This window comes from Heptranchias perlo, chromosome 14 (genome assembly GCF_035084215.1).
Source record: "Heptranchias perlo isolate sHepPer1 chromosome 14, sHepPer1.hap1, whole genome shotgun sequence".
NCBI lineage: Eukaryota > Metazoa > Chordata > Chondrichthyes > Hexanchiformes > Hexanchidae > Heptranchias > Heptranchias perlo.
The window spans coordinates 66,515,581-66,542,891 of record NC_090338.1 but is presented as its reverse complement, the minus strand read 5'-3'; the positions used below and the strand labels follow the sequence as shown (position 1 = coordinate 66,542,891).

The 27,311-nt window shown below is 40.9% G+C and overlaps 1 protein-coding gene across 5 annotated transcripts in view; it reads left to right on the top strand.

Annotated features, from left to right (window-relative positions):
- clint1a (clathrin interactor 1a) overlaps positions 1–27,311 on the top strand; it is a 177,989-nt gene that overhangs the window by 17,628 nt on the left and 133,050 nt on the right. Inside the window, exon 1 of one of the 5 annotated variants that reach the window (XM_067996536.1) lies at positions 3,353–3,371. The exons of the other annotated variants lie outside the window; for them this stretch is intronic. The gene's annotated coding sequence lies outside the window, so the exon portion shown is untranslated. Of the gene's footprint in view, positions 1–3,352; positions 3,372–27,311 lie in introns of those variants that run through there. 5 annotated transcript variants of the gene reach the window in all.

The following is a 27,311-nucleotide window of genomic DNA, read 5'->3' as shown; positions in this document are numbered from 1 at the left end:
CTTGTCTGAGGCAATGTGGTTGGGAAGTTTGCCTGCAACATCATAAGTTAGGAACTGACGCAGGTGAACTGTAACCCTTGTACAGACTTGTGAGGTATATGTGCCAGCAGTGGCTCAATGCGGATGCCAGCTATTAATAACCACCTTATATTTGATACAGGAGATGACGTATATGCTGCATGATAACAGTGGCTTTATTGCTGGTATACAGTATAAAGGAAATTATTTGCAATCCACCACTGGGAAGTTTTTTTAAACAAAACTGCAATTACTGTAGTTTGGGGGAAAAAGCAAGGCTTATTGCATGTACATTTACTTTACTGTGGAATTTTTAAAACTTTTCTAAAAAGAGGAAGTTTTGTTTAATTATATGGAAGCGTGGAAATTTATTACTTCCAGAGGAAACCCCTGAATTCTTGAATTTTTGACAGTTTTATATGAAACCTTTTTTTTCTTGTTTAAAAAAACTAATTTTGTTTTAGAAAATAGTCATCAAAATAAATGATTTGCAACAATATATATAGAAGAATTTAAAGATAGTTGTAGTGTAGTGGTTACAGTACTGGACTAGCAACCCAGAGGCTGTTACTTCAAATCATGGCAAGTTGTGAAATTAACTTCAACAGCTCTGGTAATTTGTGGCTAGCCCAAAACAAAAGTGTTATGGAGGCTGCTGGGTTGTCACTAAAAACCCAACTGGTACACTAATGTCCTTGAGTTTACCTGTATTACCAAGAGCCAGGAATGGGCAGAGCTGATCTAGATTTATCCTGACCAGATGATGAAACTTGTAAGGGTCCCAATTTATTAATTTTAAATAAGTTGTCCTTATCTTTAAATGTGTCCATGGCCTCAACCTCTCCTCTCCCCACTCTCTCTTCCCCCCCACCCCCTCAATCATCACCACAACTTCCCTGCACTTTCCATTTCTCTGATTCTGCCTACATGTGACTCTAGTCCCACACTAAGTGGTTGACACTTAATGCCCCCTGAAATGATCTAACAGTTACTCAGATGTAAAAACAATCAGCAGAACCATCTCAGGGCAACTGAGAGATGGATAATAAATCCAGAGTTGCCAGTGTCACCCACATCCTGAGAACAATTTTTTAAAAATGGTGTACTCATTGTGTGGGTTTGATTATATATTTAATCATTGAAAGCTATTACTTACCTGAAATGTAATAAAAATTTGTTGAAAAAGATTTTTTATCGTCAGGAAAATATTTACTGCTGGATAATGAAGCACCAAGCAGCTCCTGCTGTAAGAGGCCCACTTTAATGTGTTACCAGTGTGTTCATCTCCGGCCAGCTCCCGTTCAACTGAGTGGAAATCAGTCTTCTAGTCCCAGATGCCGATCTCTATGCTAAAATGTAAAGATAAAGTTTGGGGTACCAGCTAGATCTTCAAACTGGAGAGGCATCCAGGACAAGGAAGGATGCCAGCCTTCAGAAGAAGAGTAGCTGATTGGAAACCTGTAGGAAATACTATTTGAAAATCTCGCTTGTGGGCTGCAGACCCAACCTGGAGGGGTAAAAGGTTGCAGTTTGCAACACAGTTGGTCAATAGCTTCTCTTGAGTTGATGTTTTTAACTTTATTGGGTGGGGGGGGGGGGTGGTGGTGGTCTTGGAATTAACGCTCTTCCTCCTACCTCAAATATAGGTTGCAGTAATTGGAACTCAATTAAACTTACACAAAACACCAGTTGTAGTTATTTTGTCTTCATTGTAGACATAGTGTGCTGACCTGTTTAATGAAATCCTTGATATGAAACATAAAATGTCAGGACTGGGAACATGCATGAAATGTTTAGTACTTGATCGTAATGAGTTGAGTTTTGTATAACAACATTGACCAGGTTATTAACTACACAATTTGGATACACCACTTAAAAAGATGCAGCACAGCTGGAACTATCAAGAGGTTTTAAAAAAAAGTCTTTATGATGTGACTGTACAATTACAATGGTGTCTACTTGGGTTTTAGATTGATAGGACCAGCAAAATAATTATTCTGTGATACAGTAAATAGTTCACAAGGCCTAGTGGGTTCAAATAATGTTTAACCTGAAGGACCAAATGTTCAAACTACTCACATGCTGGGGGATAGAATTCTAAAAAGAACTTGTATTTGCATAGTGCCTTTCAGAACATCTCCAAGTGCTTTATAGTCAGTGTCTTTCAGAACATCTCCAAGTGCTTTATAGTCATAGTGCCTTTCAGAACATCTCCAAGTGCTTTATAGTCAATGATTTACTTCTGAAGAATTGTCACTGTTATAGAGATAAATATGGCAGCCGATCTGCACATCGCAGAAACAGCAAATACTATAAATATTTCTGGTAGTGTTAGTTTAAGGAGGAATGTTGGCCAAAGCACTGGGAACTCTCTGCACCTCTTGGAATAGTACCAAGGGACCTTTTTATATCCATCTGCGTAAGCAGATGGGACATTGGTTTAAAGTTGCATCTGAAATACAGCAACTCTGACAATGCAGCAATCCCTCAGCACTGCAACCGCCTGACTCGGGAAAGAGTGCTACCACAGAACCAAGTTGACACTAAGCTCAGAAACCTCTTAATATCTTGACTTTTTTTGAGTGAAATTAAGGTGCACCATACTGCAGTTGGAATACATACTATTTGTTTTTGTTTTCCGAACTATAGAAAACTTGTCCGATCCCCTCCGATAGCTAAATATTTTGCTATAGTATATGGTATTTTGTTTATTGATCGTGATAGTTAATTTTGGTGAATTACAACACACTAGTGAATCGACCAGTGTCAGACTTGGCTTAGTGGTAACACTCTTACCTGTGAGTTAGAAGGTTGTGGGTTCAAGCTCCACCCCAGAGACTTGAGCACATAACCTAGGCTGACACTTCAATGCAGTACTGAGGGAGTGTTGCACTATTGGATGTGCGGCCTTTTGATGAGATGTTAAACTGTGGCCCCATCTGCCCTCTCAGATGCACGTATGGTTATCTAATCATTATCTCATTGCTGTTTGTGGGACCTTGCTTTGTGCAAATTGGTTGTGGTGTTTGCCTATATTACGACAGTGCCTACATTACAAAAGTACTTAGATGGCTGTGAAGCACTTTGGGGCATCATTTGGTGGTAAAAGATGCTATACAAATGCAAGTTCTTTCTGAATTCACCACATGGTAGACTGGTGGCCCAGCTATTGATAATTAGCTTTGATATTATTTGTATGCTAGGACTGTAGTTTGGCTGATGTTCTGGCAATACTAACCACTAACTCTAAACAGAGAGGAAAAATGGCTGGTTTGATCCTTCAAGTAGCAAAAGAAACTGAACCACACGTTTCCAGTGAACTCCAGCTACTTTACAGTATACCTGGGACTACTGTAAGTGTCTGATTTATCGGATCCATTCTGTCTCATTTAATGTTGGTATTACATTAGCAAATGGATCTCTAAAGTGCTGTTATCCATGGCTTATAAATGGCAAGTAGCATTTATTTCTTGATTTAGCTAGAATACAATTCCAAATAACCATTAAAACTCGATCATATTTCAAACAACTATTTGAACTTAATTCCGGATGTTGCCTCAAATAACCCAACTAGATGGGAGAGGGCATTCACTCCCAAACCTCTTTCCACTTCCAACTCCCTTTTGGTTATTGAGATACAAAAATGCAAAAGTTTTGTTTTGCTTTCCATCAAATATGCTCGACTAACATAACCATCAGCTAGCTCCCTCTTAGCTGCTGCCATCAAAAATTGGTTTGAAAAAATATATTTTTGGAACTGCTTAGAATGAAGTTCTGTAAAGTTCTTCAGTTTTAAGCCATTGCAGATATATATACTGAATAAAAAGAAAGACTTGCATTTATATACCATCTGTCACAACCTCAGGACTTCCAAAGCACTTTACAGCCAATGAAGTACTTTTGAAATGTAGTCACTGTTGTAACGGCAGCAGCCAATTTACGCGCAGCAAGGTCCTACAAACAGCAATGTGATAATGACCAGATAATCTGTTTGTGATGTTGGTTGTGGGATAAGTATTGGCCAGGACACTGGGATGAATGCCTGCTCTTCAAAATAGTGCCATGGGATCTTTTACATCCACCTGAGAGGGCAGGGTGAGCCTCTGTTTAATGTCTCATCCAAAAGACGGTGCCTCCGTTAGTGCAGTATTCTCTCAGTACTGCATTGGAGTGTCAACCTAGTTTATGTGCTCAAGTCTCTGGAGTGAGTCTTGAACCTACAACCTTCTAATTCATCGGCAAGAATACTACCACTGAGCTACAGCTGACACCTAAATAAAATCTAAGATAAGCTGGTAGAATAGAGAATACTTATTGTTGCTACTCGTTCACACTAACTTGAAACTAAATTACATAACTTTTTGGCGGTACACATGTAGTACTCCCCCACCAGTGATTACCAATATTAACTCTGCCTCCATTGACGTCCAAGACTTGACATTGCGCATACGCTGATCTACCTTCAGAAGCTGTACAAAACATCAGCATCTACCCTTTTGAGCCTGTAAACAACCCATAAGGATCAGTGGCACTGATCAGCGTGAAAGAAAGCCTCTTGTAGATAGAGGATCTGCATTTTAAGTACCATTCTCCGACACCCCACCGTCAACATAAAAAACATTGTCATTCACTTAGTGTAATCTGGGTTAATAACTTGCACCAGCATATTAACTATCTGAGTGGTTTTAAATTCAGACCATCATTATCAATGGTCTGCCTAAAGTATGTTCTGGCTCAATTCTCCCATCTCCTACCCTTGTGCTGCTCTCTTCAATTCTCCATACGATCTCCCATTCTTCAGGTGATTCAAAAGCATCTTTCTTTTCCTCCCTTTGTCTTTTTCCTTCCATCTGTCCTTCTAACACTTCTTTCAACATCCCATCCCCTCAGCATATGCCCAATTCAGTTCATTTGCCTCTTTCTGATAGCATCAATCAAACTCCATTCTTCCTGTATCATTGCCAAAACCTCCTCATTACTTTTCTTATCTATCCACTTTACTTTCTCCATGCATCTCCAAGCCCACATCTCAAAGCCCTCTAGAAGCCTGACCTCCCCTTTCCTCAACATCCATGTTTTAGCACCACACTCCATATCAAACTCTTCAATAATCTTTTCTTCAGCTTTTCAACTGAATAGAAAAAAATTCAGCTGTACTATTTAAAAAAAAATCCTTAACGCTTATTTGAGACATTGCATCATTGCAACAATAAATTTTACAAAATAGTGGTAAATTATTCACAATGAAACTCCGTACCTGCACTTTGGTCAGTTGTAAATAAACCACTTTTCAATCTATCGATGAGGCAAGGCCAAATGCGTAAATCCAGAACAAGGAAGAAAAGGTAGTTCTGATGAACAGAGTACTGAACAGGCATGCGATTATTCTGAATGAGATATACTCCAACAATCAACTTTCTAAAACTCCTTATTTTGCAGGAGTAAACTATTTGAATGCTGTGTAATGTGCCAAGTTCAATGGTATAGCTGCTGTACAATTTTACTAGATCCATTTAAGATGCATTATTTAAGGAGTGACAGTTAATGTAGTAACAGGAATTTGATTTTGCACACTTGTTTTTAGAGACCATTATTGCAGGAATAGACCAATACTTGTATTTTCACAAAAGATGCGGCGAACTTCTTTTGGCCAACGATGACAATTCTGTGCATTTTATGTGCGAAATGCTTACAATGAAGTCTCGTCATGAACTCTGAGCAGCTATCACAAAAGTAAGATGGTGGCTTTATAGCTGGTGGGTGAGCATTTGACTTTATAACCAGATGGTCATGAGTACTGTGAGGCTGCTAGCTGGGCTGTCAATCCGGAAGATACAGGGAGAGGGGTTTGATGGAAAAGTGTACTTGTCCAAATTGCTTCTCTTGGCTGATTGTGGAACAGCAGTTGTGGCGGTTGAGTCTGTAGATGAAATCATCCCAGCCTTTGGATAGAGAAAAACATGTGGTGGTGGTAAGTGTAGGGGGACAAAAATAGTAATGAGGTTAAATAATATACTACGCTGTAGGTTTTTCATTACTTAATATTAGTAATTCATAGACTGTTGAATTAAATTTGTTCCCTGGTCTCCTTTGCAAAAAATTCCTAGAATTTGATTCCAGCAAGATCCAAATTACTCTACCAATGAGCTTGGGTACGGCTTTCAATGAGGAATAATCCTATGCCCTAGCTCAGACCACAATAATATACCCACCTCATGCTTCCTGTTTTTACCAACGAACTTTCCTTGCATTAAAAACCGAACAAAACATTTGGAAAAACAAATCTATGCAAACAAATTTGATGAGAAACCACTACAATAATGAAAACTCTCTCTGTTCATAGAATGTGATAACATAAACACAGGCTGTTTGGACCAGTATTTTTCCTTTATATGAGACTCCAATTCCACTCTCCCACTTGCTCCGCCTACCCCTCCATAGTTCTTCTTTATTCCCTTTTAAAAAGTACTTATGGATTCTACTTCGACAGCAGTTTTTAGTAGAGAATTCCACATTCTAACCACCCTCTGTGTAAAGAAATGTTTCTAGCCTTCCTTTGAATTCTTTTTGTGATTATCTTAAATTTGTGCCACCTTGTTACTATCTTGCCGACTAGTAGAAGCAATGTATCACCATTTACCGTATCATAACTCTCTTTGTAATTTCCTCTTACCAGGTTACCCCTTAACCTTCTCTGCTCCTGTGAAAAAAGCCCTAGCTTTTCAAGTCTCTCTTCATATCTCTAACCCCCTAATCCCTGGTAACATCTTTTGTTTTTGCCTTTTGAACCTTTTGTAGGACAATTACATGACCAATACTAAAGTTGTAGTATAAATCTAAAGTCCAGGCTAGACCGAAGCAGAGTGAGACTCCTTCCTTAAGGGTCTTGCTCCACAGTCAGGTTGGTGCCCAGATATTTACACCACAGTATGTAGTGGAAACCACGTTACACCTACGCTAAAGTTGTAATATGATTGTACCCTTAGAAACCCGGAGAACTGACATGGAAGTTAGGGCAAATGTACAAAAAATGCTGTCAATTTTTACCTGCTGAGTATCCAGGGCTGCTTCTGAAACTGAGAAAGCAATGTGCTAACTAAATCAAATTTAATCAGTTTTCTGCATTTATTTAATAAAATTGCAAATTATGTGAACCAAGGTCATTCAGTTCCATTTTCTAGCCAAGCGAAGAGATCCCCATGCTCTCAGTTCCATTTTTTGGTCTAATGAAAGATGCTCCTACTCCTGTTATATTAACAATAACAGTACTGTACCTGCAAAATTTATGTACCATTGTTTTTTTTTAAAAAAAAAGAATGCTTAGTTATACTGACATCTCGCAGCCTTAGATACAGCTGGTCAAATGGACAAAATGAGTACAGTTTACTGGCTGTCTGTACAAGGCAATAATTTTTTCTTGAAAAGAGCTGCTGGGGGCAAACTGCTCTTTTTATCCAGAAGAAAATATAACAAATTGAGCACATAATCTAGGATGGTAGTCCATTGCATTTCTGAGGAAATTCAGCATTGTCAAAGCTGCTGTCCTTCAGATGAGATACGAAATGTAGGCCCAGACTGTTTGTTCAAGTGGGCATTAAAAATCCCATTTGAAGGAGGCTGGAGCGTTCTGATGACCTGGCCAACATTCCTCACTCAATCAACAACACAAAAAACAGATTTAACTGGTCATTATTTATCTCATTACTGGTTCTGGAATCTTGCTGTATACAAAATGGTTAGTCCATCTACCTGTACAACAACAGTGTAACTTGCACAATGTAACTCACTCTTTGTGAAGCGCTTTGGTATGCGAGATGTGCTAAAGCATGAAATAAAGTTCTTAGGAACATAGGAATTGCTAGAAGGAAAAAGACCAAAGTCCATCTACTTCACCATCTTGGTAGTCGCAAGGTGCATCGATTTGCTATGAAAGGACTTCCTATTAAATCATATTTTATATTTGAAACCCTTCTATTTGCACTTTTATTCCAGTAAAACCGTCTGTTGTGATAGACACAAATCTTAAAGTTGTGGTTCTGATCAATAAAACAGTGTCATTCAAAATTGAATAAACATAATTTTACAACATTTTTACTGAATAAATAGGCAACTGCATGACAAGTTGAATATCATGTCCCTTCCACAAGTGAAGGGCACTTGTGTCCTTCATGAATGGAAGGGCATTGCATTCAACAACTTGTTATACTAGGTGTATTTTCACTTTCTTCTCTAAAAACTAAACTTTTAGTAATAAAGGTTTGTCCTGATATGGTACTTTAAAAAAAAATCTCCATTTTTGAAGGGATGATTTGTATTTTTTTTTTCAGAGACAGCTGATCGATTAATGTCTCCATTTTCAGAGCCAATAACATAGGCATTTGAAACTTGTGACCCCAAGTTTTTAGTGGTCTATATTGGTGACTGGTTTGGGGAACAGACTTCTGCAAAGATGAGGGTCTTATCTGCATATTGCATGGCACTGTGAGCCTTAGTAAGTGGAAAATGAGTGAATGGTTTTCAGCTGGACTGCCCCTCCTGGAACCCAGATACTGGACTTTTTGTTCCTGTCCTTATTGGGAGGGGAGAAAAATGCCAAACTGCATGTATTTCAAGTTTTGCCCTTTCTCCGGGTGTAAAAGCGGTTTACCTATGTAGATGGAGCATTTTATGCATGACACAAAAATACAGAAATTAGCTTAGTGATGTATATGAACGTATGAACTTAAAGTTTTGCTATTTGCTCACAATCTAGCATACAGTGTGGTTCAGGTTAACTGAAATTGTTGTCAGTTACAAGACCAGTATTGCAGAAGTAATTCCTGGTTTTTCTGGTGCTACTTATTGGAAGCAGCAATAACATTCAATGCTAGTTGGATAATACAGGAAAAACCTGTTTATTATGTGCAATAAAAGGGTTTGTCTTAGCTGCTCCTCTTATGCAATCATGGAAAGTGTGAGGGCGTATTGTGTTCTTGTTGCATTTCCTTGCACTTAAAAATGTATGTGATGCCCCATGCTTTGTAAGACGACCAATATGAAGCTAGAATTTCCACTTATTCGTAGTCATTGGATAGAAAAGGTTCTAGAATATGGAAGCTTGAGGCAGACTGCCTGATTTGTGTGTTCCCTTCCAGTGTAGTCAGTGATGTCGCTGTCTTATGTAGTGTATTGATACCCGTGCATTCCAACAATACAGGCACAAACTTCACAAACGTCAAAGTTAGGAATTAGAAAAACTCCCCCCTCTTTCTCTTTCCACCCCCCCCCCCCCCCCCACCAAACAAAAAACTGGATAGTGGACAGAGAAGTTAGTTGATTTGGGTTAACTGACATCTTTAAAAGATGTGGAGATGCCGGTGATGGACTGGGGTTGACAAATGTAAGGAATCTTACAACACCAGGTTATAGTCCAACTGTTTTATTTGAAAATCACAAGCTTTCGGAGGCTTTCTCCTTCGTCAGGTGAGCGAGTGTGGGAAGCATGTTAGTCCAGATTGTTTGCTCAAATCCTGGAATAGGTCATCAATCCATAACCACCTGATTCAGAAGCAAGATTGCTACCACTGAATGAAACTGTTCGTGTTCCTTAAAGTGGGGTTATTAACAGGTGGGGATGGGAGCGGAGTCCATAGTAGAGTGATCATGTATGGACTCAGGGTGGAGCTGGCTTGATGGCACTAATCATCACTTTAGGCTCTGGATTTTATTATAGCAAAACTCATTCTTAGCCAGTGCACTTTAGTGTGTAATATCACCTCAATTCTTTTACCATCACCACCACCACCAGTACTTCACCCTATTGTTGTATAGATCAAAATGCACTCCCTGGATATAGCCCAGTTTAGATGGGCAGAATTGATAATTGTACTGCTGGGTGGCCTTAACCAATTGTCACCAATTGGACATTGACAAGACAGCATTATTTACACTTTACTGAAATCTTAGTGTAGCTTTCACCTTGAAAGTGGATATTCTTTTCTGCTCCCTCCACTTCTCTGCCCATTTTGTGTGAATGTGTAACATTGCACACGTTCCAGCATCAGTCACTAGATTGCATTGAGAGTGGCTGATTTTCTCTTTTTCTGTCCCTTCCCCAGCCCAGCAGTACTGAGGCTAATTTTAGTGCCACCAACTGTTGTCTAGCTAACACAGCACAGATTAAGGACTAAACCTAGCACCTTTATGCTGGAATGGTTCAGTATTGCAAAAGGCAAAGCTTTTATGTACCTACCCATTGAGTAGAGAGGAGGGCTGGGTTTAGATCACTTCAGCTCAAGCTATGCTCTTGCAGTTTATACAATAACAACTTGCATTTATATAGTGCCTTTAACGTAGTAAAACTTCCCAAGGTGCTTCACAGGAGTGTTATCAAACAAAATTTGACACAATGAGATATTAGGGCAGATGACCAAAAGCTTGGTCAAAGAGGTAGGTTTTAAGGAGCGTCTTAAAGGAGGAGAGGTTGAGGAAGGGAATTCCAGAGCTTAGGGCCCAGGTAGCTGAAGGCACAGCCGCCAGTGGTGGAGCGATTAAAATCGAGGTTGCGCAAGAGGCCAGAATTGGAGGAGTGCAAAGATCTTGGAGGTTTGTGGGGCTGGAGGAGGTTACAGAGATAGGAAGTGACGAAGCCAGGGAGGGATTTGAAAATAAGGAGGAGAATTTTAAAATCGAGGTGTTGCCGGACTGGGAGCCAACGTAGGTCAGCGAGCACAGGGGTGATGGGTGAACGGGACTACTTGTGAGTTAGGATACGAGCAGAAGAGTTTTGGATGAGCTCAAGTTTATGGAGGATGAGAGGCCGTCCAAGAGAGCATTGGAATAGTTGAATCTAGAGTTAACAAAGACATGGATGAGGGTTTCAGCAGCAGATGAGCAGAGGCGGAGACGGGCGATATTATGGAGGTGGAAGTAGGCGGTCTTGGTGATGGAGAGGATATGGAGTCGGAAGCACATCAGGGTCAGATAGTATGCCAAGGGTGCGAACGGTCTGATTAAGACTCAGTGGCCAGGGAGAGCAATGGAGTCGGTGGGTAGGGAACGGAGTTTGTGGTGGGGACCAGTGGTGGCATTCGTCATCCCAATATTTAATTGGAGGAAATTTTTGCTCTTCCAATACTGGATGTCGGACAAGCAACGTGACCACACAGAGGCAGTGGAGGGGTTGAAAGAGGTGGTGGTGAGGTAGAGCTGGATGTCATCAGCGTAGATGTAGAACCTGATGTGTTTTCAAATTATGTCACCCAGGGGCAGCACGTAGTTGAGAAATAGGAGGGGGCCAAGGATAGATCCTTGGGGGACCTCAGCCTCCTGAGTTCAAAACTGCCTTTCAGTTTCCACCCTGTCATCTATTGTACATATTATATATGACAACACCTTTTGTTGGTCACTATGACTTGTAAGGTTATTTAATTAAATATGAAGTAGAGCTTTTGGTTTAGATTATACTGTTTTAAACATGATTGATAGATACTGCGTAGTTTAGTGTTTTCAGGCAGTAAAGCTTATTGTACATCTTTGATCTTTATACAGCAGTAAACAATCTTACAACACCAAGTTATAGTCCAACAATTTTATTTGAAAATCACAAGCTTTCGGAGGCTTCCTCCTTCGTCAGGTGAATGTCAGGAAATCCTTGAACCTTTCGCATTTATATTCAGAGAACAATACCTGGTGATTACAGATAATCATTCCAACTGCCCGTTGTCAAGGCAATCAAAGCGTTCAGACAGAGAGGTGTTACCTACAGGACCAACGAACATACAAACAGCCAGAACACAAAACAGAGAGAGAAAGGGAGAAACATCCGAAAGGAAGAGAAAGACTGAAAATGACCCGTTGAATTAAAAACAGATAACTTTTATTCGCTGGTGGAGTTACGTGTAGCGCGACATGAACCCAAGATCCCGGTTGAGGCCGTCCTCATGGGTGCGGAACTTGGCTATCAATTTCTGCTCGACGATTTTGCGTTGTCGTGTGTCTCGAAGGCCGCCTTGGAGTACGCTTACCCGAAGATCGGTGGCTGAATGTCCTTGACTGCTGAAGTGTTCTCCGACTGGGAGGGAACCCTCCTGTCTGGCAATTGTTGCGCGGTGTCCGTTCATCCGTTGTCGCAGTGTCTGCATGGTCTCGCCAATGTACCATGCTCCGGGGCATCCTTTCCTGCAACGTATGAGGTAGACAACGTTGGCCGAGTCACAGGAGTATGAACCATGTACCTGGTGGGTGGTGTCCTCTCGTGTGATGGTGATATCTGTGTCGATTTTATACAGATTTTATACATTTATACAGCAGTCACTCCTTTCCTCCCAGTAGGCCTTTCCAGTTTATTTCTAATAATTTGTGTGTGTGGGGGGAAGGGGGAGTGGCTGTTAAGAATTTCCCGGAAATGAGGGCATCTCTTTTGTATGCCTTAATCTACAATACTGTAAATTCCTATTATCTAAAGTGCCTGTCATGGAAGTTACTGGATCAGTGAAAATGTGGTATCCAGAGTAGCACCAACAATATGCAATCACTGCATTATCATCACTAGGATGTAATGGGTATATGATACAGTACCTTCTTGATCTATGAAAAGGGCCCAGCAGTGCAATTATAAGTTCTGGCCTTTTGAACATGTGTTGTCTGGAGAGCCATTATTTTGGTCATCCAGGTGTCTGGCATGCATGGAAATCCAAACCATGCCTAAGAATCTTCAACCAATTTGAGAAATCCATAGAAGTAGCTTCCACTTGCCTGTTTGGGGTTCACCGTCTCTCCCGCTAGAGGCAAGTTCTGCTTATCTAAGCAGACTTTTGATTTATCTTTCCCTATTGTGTAAGAGCACCTAAACCTAGTTGACTGCATTGGTATCTGTGGCATTTGCTGCAGCCTTGTAAATGTGGGAGACTATTCCAATGCTTTTCTGGCAGACCTCTCATCCTCCACCCTTCGTAAACTTCAGCTTATGCAAAACTCTGCTGCCTGTATAATCCATATTCTCATTGACCTATGTTGACTCCTCATACCCAGTGCCTCAAATTTTAAATTCTTATCCTTGAGTTTAAATCCCATCTTTGACCACCCCCCCCAACCCCATTCCTGTTGCCTCCTCCAGTCCTACAATGCCCCCCCCCCCAGCTCTCATTCCTCCAACTCTGGTTTCTTGTGCACCTCCTCTCCCTTTGACCTACCAGTGGCAGTCACCTAGGCCCCAGGCTCTGGAATTCCTTCCCTAAAACCTTCCTCAACTCCTAACTCCCTTTCCTCTTTTAATACCCTCTTTAAAATCCATCTCTTTGACCAAGCTTTTGGTCACTCCATCTGATATCCCCTTTAGCTTGATATCCCCTTTAGCTTGATATCCCCTTTAGCTTGATATCCCCTTTAGCTTGATATCCCCTTTAGCTTGATATCCCCTTTAGCTTGATATCCATTTTTTTTCTGATTACATTGTTGTGAAGTGCCTTGGGGTGCTTTCTATGTTAAAGGTGCTATATAATTGCAAGTTGTCGTTGAGACCACTTCCTCGTATGATCACTCGCTTAAAATAAGTAAATATGAGGAATGTATGAATAAATTCCAATTGCAGGATTTGAATAATTGTGATAGGAAAACCACAAGTAAAATTTGCAAGTGATTTTTGCTGAGATCGGTGGTCTGTAGTTTAAAAATATTGGGGATATGAGTGGTTATTAAAATGCTAATGATTCCAACTTTTTAAATGCCTAAGAGCAGATTTCCTGGTGGCGCCATTGGTAAGTAAGAAATTTTGAGCAGTCACATGGGCTCACTGAATGTAGGAACTGGCAGATCAGCTGTTTTGTAGAGTAATGGTCTTGTTTTTGAAAGTTTCTTTTTGTCGAAGAATGATTAGCATAGGCGAATCAACAGTGCTAAAAAATTCTACAACTGCTTCCATTTTGCTGTTCACATTATTAGACACGTACAACTTTGTGTGTAGATAGATATAGTAACTCCTTTTTAAAATTTCAAATGTTAATCTGTTCATGAAAATTAAATCAGTATGCCAAGACTATGAAAAATGGCACAGTTTAAACCATTGAGCATCCCCCAGTAAAAAATGCTTTATTGATCATTTTGGGAGCAGCTGTAAGTTTCCTTGATGTTAATGGTAACCTGATACAAGTTAAAGTATTCTGTTAACTGAAGGTGAACAACCAGATGAGGTCGATGTTTGTGAGGTTGAGACTTTGACCTCTGTTAGAAGGTATCTTCTGATATGAAATTTTACTGCTAGTTCATATTCAGCAGTGAGTGATGTGATCCCTGAATAAGTCATTAAGTTCCTCTCAGGCTGCATCAGTGGTAATGGGGGTTCTGTTCCTTGTGCTGCACTATTGGAATTGTAGAACACTTAAGACTAAAAACTCATAGAAGCATTCTGTAATTTGAGATGTGAGTACCCGTGGAAAGAGCTTGTGCTGCTCCAGTTTGAGTTTGTGAAAATTACACCATTTTATAAAACAACACTGATAGTAATAGGATAAATTTCACATATTAAGCTAACGATTTGAGCTTTTCAAACACAATCTGCAGGCTAGACAAAGCTAGGAGAAAATACCTGATCCTATTTGAAACAAGACTGTACAATGAAACCTTTATTATTCACACTCCGATTATCCATTAAAACTTTCTCAGATCAAAATCTTGCATGAAACATCAAAAACTACATTTCTTTATGTTTGTATCGTACTTGGTTGCATTGCCTTTTATCAATGTTAGTCCAAAAAGTGCAGAGTTCAAACAATGCAAAGACCATGAAGAATAGTCAGGATGGATTTAGAAGCACCAGACTGTGTGTCATAAATTTATTGGAATTTTTTTAAGGAGCTAACTATATGGGCTGACAGGGATAATCTAGTGGATATAATGTACTTGTATTTTCATAAGATTTTGTGCATGATGCTGATAAAGAAAATCAAGACTCAGTATATAATTAGCTGATGGGTTGAAAACTGACTTAGCAATGGAAAGCAGAAGGTGATAATAAACGAAAAGTTATGTGACTGGTGAGATTCTGCAGAGATCCTTCCTGCATCCCTTGCTGTTTCCATAATGATACGGAGTAAGATGTTACTTATCTATTACAATATTTGCTGACAAAACAAAGTTATATGACCAGATCAGGTGTAAGAAAAGGATTCGGACCAGTTAAGTTGATGGACTAAGGAGTGACAGATGAACTAGGAAAAATGAAACCTCTATTTAGAGAAGGGGTGTCTAGTAGCAAAGGTGGAATATGAATTTAATGTGGATGATTACTGACCATTACTAAAAATATCCCATACATGTGGAGCTATTATCAAAAGGCTAATGAATCATTGTGGCATGCAGCTCCAGGGCATTTGACCATAGGTCAAAGCAAATTATTCTAACTTTATGTAGATTTTTAGCATGGCTACATTTGAAATGTTTTCTGCGGTTTTCATCCTCTTACTAATGAAAGGACATTGATTCGTTGGAAGGAGTTCAGCGAAAAATGACTCTGGGACTTTGGGCTTGAAGTTACCAGACTCAGAACTGAACTGGTTTTCATTAGGGAAAATGAGATGTACAGGAGACATAATCCTTATAAAACTTTTAAAATGCTGAGACAAATGGATAATGTTATTTCACTTAGATGGCAAGTGCAGAACTAGAGGACATAAATATAGATAAAATGTTATAAGTCTCGATCATAAGAAATATCTCCTTTCCTCCTCTCTCTAGAGTATAGTGTTATCACTGGGTTTATGTAGTGTTTTGATACCAATATGCATTGTGAAAAATCACATCTAAATCATACATTTCAATCTTGTGTGATACTCAGTTCATTACCTCAAATTGCTCCCACTACCAATGACAATCCTGTAATCAGCAGTAAGAAAGAAGAATTTGCATTTATGTGGCGCCTTGCAAGCGCTTTACTGCCAATTATGTACTTTCTGAAGTGTAGTCACTGTTGTAATGTAGGAAATGAGGCAGTCAATTTGCACACAGCAAAGTCCTGCAAACAGCAGTGAGATAATGAGATAATCTGTATTAATAATGTTGGTTAAGGGATAATTATTGTCTAGGACACTGGGGAGAACTCCCCTGCTCTTCGAATAGTGCCGTGGGATTTTTTACATCCATGAGAGGGCAGACGGGATCTCTGCTTAATATCTCATTCGAAAGACGGGACCTCCGACAGCGCTCCCTCAGTGCTGCACTGAAATGTCAGCCTAGATTATGTGCTCAAGTCTCTAGGAGTAGGAATTGAATGCACAACCTTCTGACTCAGGTGAAAGTGCTACCACTGAGCCAAGGCTGACACCAACACACTGTTATACAGCTCAAGCTGCTAGCTCCAGACATAATGCACGTCTGAAAGGGAAAAATCTATACTGGATTTTTCACTGTCACACACTCATCATTTACTTTATCAAAATCCTAATGGCAACACTGCGGTGGATATATGGAATTGACTCCTAGATAGTTAAACTTGTGCAATTACAACATTTGTAAAAGAGCTGTATAAATATATGGCCAGGAACAGGTTTAGCGAGCATGAAGAAAAGTATGCATAGAGGTGATTGAATGCTGTGTGAAACATGATTTCCTGATTGGCTGGGACCATGGAGTACCATGCCAGAGAAGGCAATTGACCTCGAATGTAGAATGTAAGATTAGACAGGTAATCCAGAGAAATGTTCAATTTGCCTTTGGGGCGATTAGGGAGAATGTTTGCAGAAACTTTTGTTCTTCCTTTATATTAAATTAAATCTGATATATTTAAAATAGAATTCTTAAGGTGGCACAGAGGTGGAGGGGAGCATCATCTTGTGTTCTAACCCATTATGCATAAGTTTTGCTATAGCAGTTCTCTTTCATATGCAATGTGTTATTCAAGAAGAAAGCGAATGAATTATAATATTTAGAAAAAAAATTCTACATGATGATTTCCCCCCCCCCCCCCCCCCCCAATCTCTCTTGAAGAGGCAGAGTGCTGCTAAGGAACCTTGTCCAAGCGGCCATTCATAGTGAGTAAAAGTAGGCTATTTAACTGGAGATGGTGGCGTTAGAGGCAAGCCCAATCCTGTCATCATTGAATAGCCACACATATTGTGCTGCTCAACAGGGTCACTACATAGTGATTAAGAGCAGGAGCTGTGGTAGTTCCCTGCCCCCACACATTAGACCAGGGATGCCAGCCACGTGAGAGCTGAATGACAGGTGCCAGTGGCACCAACATCCCATAAACCCAATATAAAAGCAGCTTACACCTGGAATCAACAAATTCCAAATTTAGGCAGCTAGTAGTTCACTTCCACAAAGCAATAATCTGCCTTTTCCAATACTTCATAGTTGAATAATTTACAGTTTTAAAAACTCAGTCAAGCAACCTTTTTCTTTTTTTTTGGTAAAAGACAATTCTGATGCTTTCCAGATTGAAATTTACAGTTTAGGAATCAGCAGAGCAGCTACTGACAAGCTGGCTCCGTAAAACTGTAATCTGCAGAATTTGACTCTTTATACAGGGATTGTTGACGATGTGGAATTCCAGTGTGTAGGTTTCCCACTTTATGTCGGTGAATTATTACTAGCGGATCCCATTGAATATTAACTTGTAAAATTTGACCTGGAAGGTTCTGGGATTGTTGGAATCCCTGTATTTAAAAAAAAATGTAGTTCAGCCCCTTGCTGTTCCACTGAGTATTAAATCTTGCACTAGGAGATATGAGCTAAGACAGAGAACCTTTGAGCATGCAGCTGTTTTCTGCTCTGTGGCACAGATTATAAGCCTGCGGGAGCACATTTCTTTGACAAGTGGGTGGTGTTTGGGGGGGTCCTTTCAACATCTGGATCTGGTTGAAATCCAGCCACTACTTCCTCTTTGCTCCTGTAAATGTCCCGTGTGAAATGAGCTTGAGCAGCCTGCAGGTGCTTTTACCGTTAGTCTGATTTCTGGACAGTGATACAAAACCAGCCCCGGTGTGTTGCTTTCTTGCATTCATACCGCCATCTGGTTCCAGTCTACATGGAGGCTGACTTCCAGAATCAGGGACTTGGCACTTCATGTCTTTGCAGCAGGCCATGACACTTGTAGTGGGCTGGATTGGGAATCTGACCTGGAGTTGCTCATCTGCATTCACATGCTTACATCATACTGCCAGCACGCCGATGCATGAAACTGGCTCACCTCGTTGGAGATGCGTCTCCACTACCATCAGCTGTATAAAGGTTGGATCATTTACAACAGCAACAAGAAACACCTACATTTGTATAGCACCTTTAGAAAAATGTCCCAAGGAGCTTCACAGTGACATAATCAGCTAAAAATGGATGCTGAGCCAAAGAAGGTGATACCAGGTTGACCAAAAGGTTGGACAAAGAGGTGTGTTTTAATCAGGGCCTTAAAGGAAGAGAGGGGAGGTGGAGAGGCAAAAAGGTTTAGGGAGGGATTTCTGGAGCGTGGGGCCTAGATGGCTGAAGGCACAGCTGCCATTGGTGGAATGGGGTGGGGCGGTGGGGGGGGGATGCACAAGCGACCAGAGTCTGAGGAATGGAGAGTTCTGGGGGACTTGTAGACTGAAGTTGGTTAGAGATGGAGGGATGAAGATATTTAAACGCGAGGATAAGAATTTTAAATTTGAGGCATTGGGGGCCTGGAGCTAATGTAGGTCATCAAGGATGGGTGAGTGGGACTTGGTGTGGGATAGGATACGGACAGCGTACTTCTGGATGAGCTGAAGTTTATGGTTCCAAGTGCTGTTGAAGACCTGGATGTCTGCAGTTGATGGCACTCTAGTAAGATAACTGTGCCTTCCTTCAAGTTCCTAATCAGCATCGCCCAAACCCACGACCTCCATCACCTAGAAGAAGGCCAGCAGGTCCATGGGAACACCATCATCTCCAAGTCATACACCATCTTGACTTGCACCTATATTGTCACTAGATCAAAATCATTGAGCTCCCCAACTAACAGTATTGTGGGAGGACCGTCACCGCACAGACTGCAGCGGTTCAAGAAGGCCCCCCAGAACCTTCTCGAAGACACTTAGGGATGGACAGTCAATGCCAGTCTCCCTGGCAACGCCCACATCTCAAGAATTAATAATTAAAAAATGAGGCTTCAGTGCAGAATAGGTGTAGTTCGATACAAATTGGCACCAGATTGTAATTTAATTTACAAGAGGACATAAAGATAGCTGGAATTAGAAATAGAAAAATTCAGTAGTGTATGGAGGACTGCTCTTTTGAGTTAATGATTGGTGCAGAGGAGTTTTACTCTACATCTGGACATGTCCTTTGTGTATTTAATGCTCATGTTGGGAGCCAAAAATATTCCATTCCCCAGCACTGACTTCACTCGTCTTGACTACAAAATCTCACTTTCATTAAGCTGAGGTCACCTAAGTTAGCTGATCTCAAGTGGGGCAGCAGATGAGGTGCTATAAGTTGGCTTTCGTGTCCCTGGGCTGTGGGGAGAAAATCAGCCTGGGTTCCCATTCCTGATAACTATCCAGTGACTTCAGATGCGAAGTGTATTTGTGTGGACATCATTTGAGACCAGGATTGGACTCGCCTGTGTTGCTGTCTGCAATCAAACAGCCTGCCCGCACTCTGGGCACACACATGAAGAACGGTGACTTAAGTGAGCAACGGGACATCCCCGAGTATCCTCCGAACTAGCAAGAGTCAGCGCTTTCAAGAGAGGTGGAGAAAAATCATTGGAAATCTAATTGGCAATCATAATTTAATGATTCCACACACGGTTTAAAAAATGGAGAGGAAAACTACAACCCCACCCCACAAAATATCTGTATATAATGCATTAAAAGTCTTGCATTTAGCACACACTTCCTGTGTCGCACTTACTCACACTTTCCCCATCACACTTTGTTGTTAACAAAAATAACCTAAAGCAATCTTTCTGCCAGCTTGCTGTGAGCAATGCCATGGGAGATGTGCTGTATTACAATGATCTACTCTTACTGTTCATATTGTTATAATGCACTCAAGCTTCAATCTCATTAACAATATCTGAAATCCTTGATTAGTTTACTCCCTGTCTACACTTGTGTATCCATTATTAATGTTATGTTTTTGCTTTACTTGCATTATAGCGAAGTGTACGAAAGGGATGTTGGGGATCTGGGAAGAACAGTCTGTATTTCAAGCTAACAATTATGCATTTTTCTTATATAAATGTTGGATAATATATGCATCTACTAATCAAGATAATATGTTAAACTAATTGCATCTAATTGAGTATGCAAATTAAGTTAGATAATAGACTTCATCCAATTAGTCAAAAAAGCAGAAGTTCTTATGAACCTTGGGTGTATTTGTTACGCTAAATATGATAACATATTACCAACTGCTAATGAGCCTTAATTTGCATATATGACTTTATAAAATAGACATTCCGATTTTAATATGTATATTTTTATGCTAATCAAGATATAAGACTGCTACATGTGCTGAAGGCAGTGGATATACTAGGTAACATTTGAGGTGGATAAATAATCGCATCAATGAGCGGAAGCAACGGGTATTAGTTTAAGGAAATGTTTTTTGGGCTTGAAAGATGTTCTAAGTGGAATGCCCCAGAAACTGAAGCTGAGACCCTTACTGTTTCTAATTTACATAAATAATGTGGATTCAAAAGCTCAAATCAAATTGGTCAAATTAGCAGACGCTACTAAATTGAAGGACTGTCAAATCTGTTGGAACTATGACAGGATCTGGACAAAACTTACAAGTTGGCAGAACTATGGCATATGAAATTTGGCACCATTAACTGTGAAGTGTTACACATTGGAAGAAAGAATGAGGTGGGTGGGGGGACCCTACTTAATTCGTTTTGAACTAGTTACGCAGAGGCTGAATGAGATCTGGGAGCAGTAGTATTTATCATCCACTATGTTCAAATGTAGACTAACGTTAGGAAGCACCTCACGCAAGGAATAATCAATACTTGGAATGGTCTTCTGAGTAGAGTAGCGGAGGCAAAAACGCTGGAATCACAAAAAAGCAGCTGGTCCTGTGATGGGAGATCCGTAGATTTACATGAATGAAGAGCAGGCTAGGTTGAATGGCCTTTCTCATCTGTAGTTCTCTTTGTGAATGTTAGTACAGAGGAATGAGCATTTTACATTTTTTTTACATTTTCTGAAAAGACAAGAATGGAAATGTTGAGAGCAAAAACTACATTTTTGTCTGCATTTTATTCTGAGGTGAAAGCTAAAATATAACTAACATTTGAGAACAAAAGACTTGACTAAAACTAGAAACAATTAAAAAAAAATTATAAATAAAACAAATAACACTAAAAGTACAATGCAGAGCTGAGACTAAAGCTAAAATTTTAAATTATTACTAGAACTAAAATAATGATGCACAGAGTTCTACTGCATAGTCTCCAACTGTTGGTGAAATTTCTGATGTTAGAATAAAGCCAAATGGAAAAGGAATATACACTTAAAGGACTGCCTGAGCTCTTTTGAAAGTTAAGCATCTTTGTGTTTTAAAAAGCTGGTTTTACACCAGTTACTGTGCAAAGCTGAAGCTATGTGAAACTCTGTGCTCCAGTTGGCCGCACACCCGATATACTTACTGCACCATTAGCTGTAATACAAATACCTTAGTGGAGCTACCCAACAGTACAGACGCGACAGGTCAATTAATTCACCCATGGAGATTTGTTTGCTGAATCCAGATTTTGACTCGGCCTCAGCATGGACAAGGCACTTGATTTATGATGAACTGACTTCTCCATCTTGTTGCATTCTAGCTTCTGATCTTGTTAATTGCTGTTGCATCCAGGATACTTAACAAAGCAAACATGACTCAAGCTATGATCCCATCCCATGCACCATTTTGCTTTCCCTGCTTTGACCTTTGCAGGAGATAAAAACACTAGATGAATCACACCTTTTTCTTTCTTGCAAGGAATCTTACAACACCAGGTTATAGTCCAACAGTTTTATTTGAAAATCACATGCTTTTGGAGGCTTTCTCCTTCGTCAGGTGAGTGTGGGATTCCATGAAGGGTACCGCATACATAGTCAGAGAACGATGCCTGGTGATTACAGATAATCTTTCCAACTGCCCGTTGTCAAGGCAATCAAAGGAGTGTTCAGACAGAGACACATTACATACAGGACTACTGAATATACAAACGGTCAGAACCCAAAGACAGAGAGAGAGAGAAACATCCGAAAGGAAGAGAAAGAGAGAGAATGACCAGTTGTATTAAAAACAGATAACTTTTTTTCGCTGTGGGGTTACGTGTAGCGTGACATGAACCCAAGATCCCGGTTGAGGCCGTCCTCATGGGTGCAGAACTTGGCTATCAATTTCTGCTCGACGATTTTGCGTTGTCGTGTGTCTCGAAGGCCGCCTTGGAGAACGCTTACCCGAAGATCGGTGGCGACAGTTCCGACGGGCCACAGTGAAAAATCACATAGACCTCCTCAGAAGACAAACACGGGACGCAACCAACAGAGTACCTTTCGTTGTCCAGTACTTCCCCGGAGCGGAGAAACTACGCCATGTTCTCCGCAGCCTTCAACATGTCATCGATGACGACGAACACCTCGCTAAGGCCATCCCCACGCCTCCACTACTCGCCTTTAAACAGCCACCCAACCTCAAACAGACCATTGTTCGCAGCAAATTACCCAGCTTTCAGGAGAACAGCGTCCACGACACCACACAACCCTGCCACGGCAACCTCTGCAAGACATACCAGATCGTCGACACAGATACCACCATCACACGAGAGGACACCACCCACCAGGTACATGGTTCATACTCCTGTGACTCGGCCAACGTTGTCTACCTCATACGTTGCAGGAAAGGATGCCCCGGAGCATGGTACATTGGCGAGACCGTGCAGACACTGCAACAACGGATGAACGGATACCGTGCAACAATTGCCAGACAGGAGGGTTCCCTCCCAGTCGGGGAACACTTCAGCAGTCAAGGACATTCAGCCACCGATCTTCGGGTAAGCGTTCTCCAAGGCGGCCTTCGAGACATACGACAACGCAAAATCGTCGAGCAGAAATTGATAGCCAAGTTCTGCACCCATGAGGACGGCCTCAACCGGGATCTTGGGTTCATGTCACACAGCGAAAAAAAAGTTATCTGTTTTTAATACAACTGGTCATTCTCTCTCTTTCTCTTCCTTTCGGATGTTTCTCTCTCTCTCTGTCTTTGGGTTCTGACCGTTTGTATATTCAGTAGTCCTGTATGTAATATCTCTCTGTCTGAACACTCCTTTGATTGCCTTGACAACGGGCAGTTGGAAAGATTATCTGTAATCACCAGGCATCGTTCTCTGACTATGTATGCGGTACCCTTCGTGGAATCCCACACTCACCTGACGAAGGAGAAAGCCTCCGAAAGCTTGTGATTTTCAAATAAAACTGTTGGACTATAACCTGGTGTTGTAAGATTCCTTACATTTGTCCACCCCAGTCCATCACCGGCATCTCCACATCATGGTTTCTTTCTTGCAGTAGACCTGCAAGAACAAACTAGCCAATAATGAAACACCATGGATGAATAAAGAGATAAGGGTAAAATTAAAACTAAATAAAAAGGCATTGTCTAAATATATAGACAGTAAAAGAGAGGATGACAAAAGGGAATACGAAGAGGTTAGGAAAGAAGTCAAAACAACAATTAGCAAAGCAAAGAGGAACTACGAAATTAAATTATTAAGGAATATAAAAAGAAATAGTAAAGTATTCTACAGACACATATATAACAAAAGAAAATGCAGAATAGAGATAGGGCCACAAGATAAACTCACAGGAAATGACAGTGAAATGGCAGAAATATTGAATAATTACATTGCTTCACTATTTACCAGGGAGATTAACAAAGTAGGCATGACATTAGAAGAAGAGATCAAAAAAGATATAAAAACATTAAAGATAAAAAGGGGGAGATAATATACTAATCAAACTTTGAGAGGATAAAACCCCTGGTCTGGATGGATTTCATCCGCGAATATTAAGAGGTTAGGGAAGAGTTAGCAGAGGCACTATTACATATAAATAAAAATTCATTTAAAAAAGGGAATAGTGCCAGAGGACTGGCGGACAGCTAATGTTGTTCCTTTATTTAGAAAGGGAGATAGAACAAGTCCAGGAAACTACAGACCAATTAGCTTAACATCGGTGGTAGGAAAGATCTTTACTCAAAGATGCAATAGAAAAACATCTAGAGATCGAAAATATGGTAAATAATAGCCAGCATGGATTTCAGAAGGGACGTCATGCTTGATCAACCGTATTGAATTCTCTGAAGAAGTAATAGAAAGAGTAGACAAAGATAATGTAATAGATGTAATATATTTGGATTTTCAAAAGGCCTTCGATAAGTTACCACATTCTAGACTCATCACTAAGATCATGTGGAGTCAGGGGACAGGTAGCAGAATGGATAAGTAACATAGGCGCCAGACAAGTGCCAGGCAATGACCATCTCCAACAAGGGAGAGTCTAACCACCTCCCCATGACATTCAACGGCATTACCAGCGCCGAATCCCCCACCATCAACATCCTGGGGGTCACCATTGACCAGCCATATAAATGCTGTGGCTACAAGAGCAGGTCAGAGGCTGGATATTCTGCGGCGAGTGACTCACCTCCTGACTCCCCAAAGCCTTTCCACCATCTACAAGGCACAAGTCAGGAGTGTGATGGAATACTCTCCACTTGCCTGGATGAGCGCAGCTCCAACAACACTCAAGAAGCTCGACACCATCCAGGACAAAGCAGCCCGCTTGATTGGCACCCCATCCACCACCCCAAACATTCACTCCCTTCACCACTGGCGCACAGTAGCTGCAGTGTGTACCATCCACAGGATGCACTGCAGCAACTCGCCAAGGCTTCTTCGACAGCACCTCCCAAACTCGCGACCTCTACCACCTAGAAGGACAAGAGCAGCAGGTACATGGGAACAACACCACTTGCACGTTCCCCTCCAAGTCACACACCATCCCGACTTGGAAATATATCGCCGTTCCTTCATCGTCGCTGGGTCAAAATCCTGGAACTCCCTTCCTAACAGCACTGTGGGAGAACCTTCACCACACGGACTGCAGCGGTTCAAGAAGGCGGCTCACCAGCACCGTCTCAAGGGCAATTAGGGGTGGGCAATAAATGCCAGCCTCACCAGCGATGCCCACATCCCATGAACGAATAAAAAAGAAAGGATAGCAAGTTGGATACAAAACAAAAAATAGAGTGTAGGGGTTAAGGGTACATGCTCAGACTGACAAAAGATGGTAAGTGGTGTTCCACAGGGATCAATGTTGGGACCACTGTTGTTCACAATTTACATTAACTATTTGGAATCGGGAATCGGAAGTGCGATTTCAAAATTTGCGGATGACACCAATGTGGGGTGTAGTTAATACAAAGGAAGAGCATGTCAAAATGCAAGAGGACATTAATAAATTTGCAGAATGGGCGTGTAATTGGCAAATGAATTTCAATATAGATAAGTGTGAGGTAGTGCATTTTGGTGGGAAGAATGAGGAGGCTGCATACTACTTGGATAAGATTCTAAATGGGATAGAGGATGAAAGGGATCTAGGAGCACAGATACAGAATCACTAAAAGTAGCGATGCAGGTTAATAAGGCCAACAATAGGCAAATTAAGCACTGGGGTTCATTTCTAGAGGGGTAGAATTGAAAAGCAGAGAAGTTATTTTAAACTTGTATAGAACCTTGGTTAGACCACACTTGGAGTACTGTGCACAGTTCTGGTCTCCATATTATAAGGTGGTAAAAATGTGGAACGCGCTATCACAAGGAGTAGTTGAGGCAAATAGCATAGATGCATTTAAGGGGAAACAAGATAAGCATGAGGGCATTTATGCTCCACATGAAGATGCTCATGTGGAGCATAAATGCCGGCATAGACTAGTTGGGCCGAAATGGCCTGCTTCTGTGCTGTAGTTTCAATGTAATTATACTGGATGTAGATAAACCCCGGTTGCAAAGAAATAGACAGATTGAAGTCTTTTTGTGAACCACAGTGGCTGGATATATTTTTACATGCAAACTATATAAATTAAATAACCTTTTTGTTTAAATACTGCAAGAAGTGTTTCCAAAAGTGTGTCCTTATTTTTGTAATAAAACTACTGTTTCTAGCTCAGCTGTATGAGTCGGAATTGCTATTTGCATCTGAAAGATGCTGTGTCTGTCAAGCCACAGGGAAAGCAGCGCTCAAGCGGAAACCTCTGACCTATGAACAGTGATCCTTGCTGGTATGCTGTCAGTCCTTATTGGGCCTGTTGAAGGGGCAGCAGGATGGATGCCACAACATTTTCCACTGCTTACAATGCCAGCAGTTGGAACTCTCAAAAGTCAGATTGTCATCGCCATCGGAGGCACTGAGTTTGTCACCTTTATATTCATGATGCGGGCAATAAGGGATATTGTGATGTGTTGGCCCTGGGCATACATGACAGGCAATTTGGTGTTTGGATTTTTAAATTTAAAAAAACATTCTTTTGTTTAGAAGAATTTTCGAAGTGAAACCAACCAAATATACAAAATCGGTCTTTTTATTTGAAGAGGTGCACCATGCACATGATGAGAAATGCTGACCTGAAGACTCCTCATTTTTCTTACCACAGAGCTGGAATGTTTATTGACATAGGTAGAAATTGTGCAAGTGAGAAAAAAATAGACTTCACTGCAGTACTGAAGGAGTGCCACACTGTTGGGGGCACTGTCTTTTGGTTGGGGCATTAAACCAAGGCCTGGTTTGCCTGCTCGGGTGAACATAAGAGATCCCATGGTGCTTTTCAAAGAGGAGGAAGTTCTCCTGGTGCCCTGGCCAACGTTCATCCCTCAACCAATACCACCACCAAAAAAAATTGTCTGGCCAGTCACTTGTTTACTGTTTGAGACCTTGAGGTGTGCAAGTTGGCTGCAGCATTGAATGTATACAAAGTCATTCATTCGTTGTAAAGTGCTTTGGGATGTCCTGAGGACGTGGTAAAGCACTAAATAATGCAAGTTTGTTTGCTCTTAATGAGGGGAGTATTTTGACATTTTCCTGCATTTTGGCAGAGAGGTAAATATCAGATAATCCATAATATACAAAGGAACAAATTATTGCAGTTTCTCTGTACCCTAGCATCTTGGCATGCATTCTGACGCTAGCCCCTATCTCAATAAAATGTGGTCCTTCGTTGACTCAAAAGCGAGCCGTTGGAACCAAATCTTAGCCAATTGGGAGACTGAACATTAACATTTAATCTGGCTGCATAAGCAAAGTGACCATGCC